The sequence below is a fragment of the Arvicanthis niloticus genome, chromosome 10 (assembly GCF_011762505.2).
Source record: "Arvicanthis niloticus isolate mArvNil1 chromosome 10, mArvNil1.pat.X, whole genome shotgun sequence".
In the NCBI taxonomy this organism is placed as follows: domain Eukaryota; kingdom Metazoa; phylum Chordata; class Mammalia; order Rodentia; family Muridae; genus Arvicanthis; species Arvicanthis niloticus.
The window spans coordinates 70,961,547-70,967,513 of NC_047667.1; positions in this window are offsets into that span (position 1 = coordinate 70,961,547).

Below are 5,967 nucleotides of genomic sequence, written 5' to 3' on the forward strand. Positions count from 1 at the left end.
ATGCCTTGTTTTTTCTTTGACAATTTGTGTGTATTGTCTTGCTTGTTCCATGACTATTTGTAGCTATTGTATTGCTATGCCCTCAACATAGAACTGACCTTAAGCATGCATGTAATCAAAATGGTATAATAGCATAAAGGAGGAGGGGGATGTGATAAGAGGTTCTAGGATGGGAAAGTGGGGAAAGGGGATGACATTTGTATTGTAAATAAATAAAATATCTAATAAAAATTTTTAAAAAATCTGTCAGAAGACCAACCTACATAACTGTGACATATATGTAGAAGACCTAGGTAACCCCATTCAGGCCACTGGTTTATTTATTCTTTGCAATTTCCCTGGTTCAGCCTTTGCAATTCCTTATGAGCTCAAGTTAGTTAATTCTATGGATTTTGTTGTTGTTTTATTTTTCTTTTGTTGTGTTTACTTAATTACTTACTTATTTTTGTGACTTTGAGACATCTGGCTCCTTCAATCCTTCCTCTTCCCTTCCACAGGATTCCTAGAGATCCAGCTAATGTTTGCCTATGGGTCTCTGCATCTGTTTTCATCAGTTGCTAGATGAAATCTCTCTGATGATGAATATTATAGGCTTCTTGATTTTAGAAGACAGGCTACATGTATTGTAGAGTGCAGAGCCAGAGAAGTGATCCAGGTCCCTAGGAAAAGAACAAAAGATGGTGAGTGAATTCCAAATAATTGGAGATTGACTTATTTACACTGTTGGCATCTTGTTACCCTTTGTTCGGATTGTGATTCTGCCTTTATTTTCCCTCTTGAAAACAAATTTAAATTAATTTTCAATTTTACAGGAACAGAGATCTGAACAATTTTGAAACTTTAAAAAATTATGGACATTTAAAGAGATTGGTTATTTTAATAGATAGTAACTTTAAAATATTTAAATTTGTAAAAACTGAAGGAATTTTAGATTCAGTTATTTTTACAATGAGAGATCATGGGGCTGAATGAGAAAGGAAAGGTTGTGGGTTAACAGTAATGTGTTTACATATCAAGTTGACAAGGAGTCACTGAGATGGATAGTTTTATATTAACTTGACACAAGCTAAAGTTATCTGAGTGGAGAGTGGTTGACTCAGTTAAGTAAATGCCTCTATGGTATTTATCTGGCAGCAGAAATTAACAGATGTAAAGACACACAGCCAGAAACAGGAAGAGGAACAAAGTTGAAGAAGGAGGTTTACATCAAATCCCTTTCCTCAGAATTCATAAATTCCACCAGAAGAGGAAGCAGAGTTTCAAAACCACATGATGTGCAAGCAATAGAAGAATAAGGCCCTCTGAATTAATTAAGCAAGCCACATACAGACAGACTCACAGAGATTGAATTGACAAGCACAGAGCCTACATGGTTCTGCACCAGGTCCCTTGTGCATAAACTATATCTACTTACTGAGTACTCTTATGGGACTCCTGACTGTGAAAATGAGTAGATCTCTGTTTTGTATGCCTGTTTTGAGAAATCTATTCATCCTGTTGGGTTGATATGTCCAAGTATTATATGATGGGTTTTGCTTCATCTTATATTTTATTTTGTCATATTTTACTTTTAATTTCTTAGATACCCGTTCCTTTCTAATGACATAGAAAGATCTAATTGGTCTAGAAGAGACAGGAGGAGAGATTGAGGAGAGTAGAGGGAAGGAAAATTATAATAAAAATACCTTGTAAATAAAAATGAAAATAAAGCAATAAGAAAAAATAAAAGAGAAGGAAGAAAGAAAAAAGATGAAAGAAAGAAAGGAAGGAAGGAAGGAAGGAAGGAAGGAAGGAAGGAAGAAAGGAAGGAAGGAGAGAAAAATGCTTCCATATGATGAGGTCATAGGAAAGCCTGTAGAATTTATTAATTAGTAATTAATCTGGAAATGTCCATCTTATTGTGACTGGTATCATATTTAGATTGGTGGTCCTGGGTTTATAAGAAAGTATGCTTATCAATCTGTGAGGAGCAAGCCAGTAAGCAGTTCCCCTTTACAGCTTCTGTATCAGCTTCTGCCTCTAGGTTTCTGTTCTTTTTGAGTGCCTTTTCTGATTTCTTTTGATGATAAATAGTGCTGTGGAAGTACAAGTGAAATAAACCCTGTCCTCTTTAAATTTCCTATGTTTATGGGGTTGCAGCACAGCAATAATAACCCTAACCAAGATAAATATGAACAAAAAAAGAAGCAATAATTAAAAACAGTTGATAAATATGATTCTGGATGAGGAAAAACAGATCAGTTGAACAAAAAGAATACCCCATAACATACTCATAAATTGGGGACTCAGTAGGCTAGAGATGACATTGTAAGATACATGCAAAAGTTCTTACTTTACTCAGGATGAATGTATAAAAACATTGAAAAACACTCTTCTGTAAAGAAACTAGCAATGTTAGGCATTGAAGTTTAAATGCATCACATCAGGTATGGGTACTGTTTTACTAATGAGTATCTCAAAAGTAAACACCACATAGATTCAAGCCAATGAACATCTATTGGGAAGGAGATTATGAGAAGGAGGAAGACATCTTTGAAAAATCAGTGTGTGGTTTACACTGAGCCTTCAAAATACTTTCCTGAAGGTATTTATGTGTTGCTGGTGAGGTATGTGTATAGTCTCAAAAGGAATGACTTACATAATAGAACCAAGGAGAAAGGTGAGGGTAGTGATAATGTAACATCATTTATATCATCAGTTTGTTAAGCTCTGGAAAGTGTTTCAAATGTGCCATAGGTAAATAAAAAGCTTTAATGATGTGAGTAAACTGTATTCGAATGGAGGTGCTTTAAGGAATTTTTACATAACCTTAAATGAAGGTTAATTATCTATTGAAAATTTCCAAATAAAACATATCTATAGCTACTTTATAAATATTTATTTTAATAACGATCTAACACAAAGGTTAATTTGAATGTTTGTATGTGCTCAAAGTCAATCTACATCCTAATGAAAAATGAATAATAAGTAGGCACTGTGCAGAGTTAGAAAATGAAGAAAGAAATGAGCTCATAAAGATATTCATGACATCTCACTCTTCCCTACTGAAATAATTTTTAGTGGTATATAACTATGCTATAATCTTTCCTGCCTTCATAGACTTAAAATCATAAATTAGATAATTCTTTTATGCTATAGTCTAAGGATAACAATGTACAATAAAAGCTAAACAAACTTTTAAATATATTCTGGATTTTTCAAAAATTCAAAATACTAAACAGACCATATTAAATAAAGAAGTAAAGGAGTTTTAGAAAAAATGTGCTACATATATGTTTGTATTTTTCATGAGTGTCTGAGTGTATGAGAATGTGCTGAACTTACATCATTAGGATTCATAAGCACATTTACTTGCTAATACACTTTACTACAAGAAATAAAAGATTTAAAAGTAGTTTATTTTAAAAAGCAATTTGAACATCTTCCTTCCAGTCTCCAACACAGCCCACATCAGATAGGGCACTTCTAACTCACTCCTATACCCTAGAATCAGGCTGTCTTCCAGGAGGTCTGTTTTATCTAGGGTCACAGGTGAGACTCTTACCCTAATACCTGCCCCAGCTCTCAGACCCTTGGAGACCAGTGGGTACAGGACCTATCTGTGCTACCTGAGACACAGGTTATTTCCACCTTGCAACTCACCTCAGGGCAGATCAGGCATTCCTGACACTATCTCACATCCCCCAGTCTTTCTTTCTACCATCAGGTCAGCTGTAATCAGAGACATGAGAGACCTGCCCTAATTAGGGACACAGGAGGCCCACCTAACTAAAGACAACACTCTTTGCCTTCCAGGAGGCCTGCTATAATACAGATAACAGAGCTCTACATGCATACAAGGAGGAAGAGGCTTCAGTTAGAGATGACCAGACAAGTTAACACTAGAGATAACCAGATGGCAAAAAGCAACTGCATGAATATGAGAACAGAAACCAATGCAACTTGGCACAATAAGAACCCAGTTCTGCCACCACAGCAAGCCCTGGATACCCTAACACATGAAAAGCAAGATTCTGACCTAAAATTTTGTCTTATGAAGGTGATAGAGATCTTTAAGCAAGATATAAACAACTCCCTTAAAGAAATACAGAACACAGGTAAACAGGTAGAAACCCTTTGAGAGTAAATGGATAAATCCCTTAAACAAATACAGGAAAACAGAATCTAAGATGTGATGTAATTGAACAAAGTGGTCTGAGACCTAATAATGAAAATAGAATCTATAAAGAAATAACAAATAGAGGCAATCCTGTAGATGAAAAACCAAGATGAAGAGTTATAAAACCATTATGAACAAAATACAAGAGATAGAAGGAAGAATCTCAGGCATAGAAGATACCATAGATGATACTGACACAGTGGCCAAAGAAAATGCAAAGCATAAAAAGTTTCTAACCCAAAATATCCTGGAAATCCAGGACACAATGAAAAGACCAAACCTAAGAATAATAGGAATAAAAGAAAGTGAAGATTCCAAGCTCAAAGGACCAGAAAGCATTTTTAACAAAATTATAGAATAACCCCCCCAACCTAAAGAAAGAGATGCCCATAAATATACAAGAAGCCTTCAGGATACCAAATAGATTGGACCAGAAAAAAAAATCTTTCCATGACATAATAATCGGAACAATAATAGCACAGAACAACAACAACAAAAAAAGATTATTAAAAGCAGTAGTGGAAAAGACCAAGAAACATATGAAGGCTGACCTATCAGAATTACATCAGATTTCTCAAAAGAGACCCGAAAAGCCAGAAGATCCTAGACAGATATTATGCAGACCCTGAGGGAATATATATGCCAACCAAGGCTACTATATCCAGCAAAACCCTCCATCACCATTGATGGAGAAATCAAGCTATTCTATGGCAAATGCAAATTTAAACAAGTTCTTTCTACTGATCCAACATTACAGAGTATTCTCAAAGGAAAACACCAATACAAGATGGATATAACTACAACTGGAGATAAACAAAACATTAATGATCTCAAAACAGACCCAAAAGAAGATAACTACAAAAAATATAATATACTTCTAATAGCAGAAATATCAGCAAACAAAAATGAATGGCCTTACTATCTCTCAACTTCAATGTATCCAATTCCTCAATAAAAAGACATAGTCTAACAGCCTGGATACTTAAACAGACTCCAACATTTTGGTGCATTCAAGAAACATACCTCAGTTACAAAAGCAGGTTCTACCTCAAAGTAGTACTAATCTCAGGCTATAAAAATGTTTTTCAATTAAAAAGTCTCAAGCAACAAACCTGAGAAATAATTCTAATACCCAGTGAAATAAACTTTCCCAAAAAAATGTTATCAAAAGAGATGGAAAAGGACACCGTATCAAAAGAAGAATACATCAAAATTAAGTCTCAATTCTGAAGATCTATCCCCCAAATGCAATGACACATTTGCAAAAGGAACTTTATTAATGCTCAAAACTCACATTGAACTTCACACAATAAACAATAGTTGGATACTTCATCCCAGGAAGACAGAATTGATTCATTATACAAAAATCTATCACTATATAAACAAACTGAAAGAAAAAAAAACATATGATCAACTCATTGGATACTGAAAGGCATTTGACAAATTACAATACCACTTCATCTTAAAAGTCTTGGAGAGAAAAGGAATTCAAGTCACATATCTAAACATAATAAAGGCAATATATAGCAAAGCAGCAGCCAACATCAAATTAAATGGAGAGAAATTTAAAGCAATTTCTCTAAAATTAGACACAAGACAAGGCTGCCAGCTCTACCCTTATTTATTCAATATAGCACTTGAAGTTCTAGCTAGAACAATTAGACAACAACAAAAAAAAAAGTCAAAGGTATACAAATTGGAAGTGAATAAGTCAAGGTATCAGTATGGGTAGAGGATACAAAAAATAATAGGCCCCAAAAATTCTATAAGAGAACTCCTACAGGTGATAACTAACTTCAAGAAAGTCA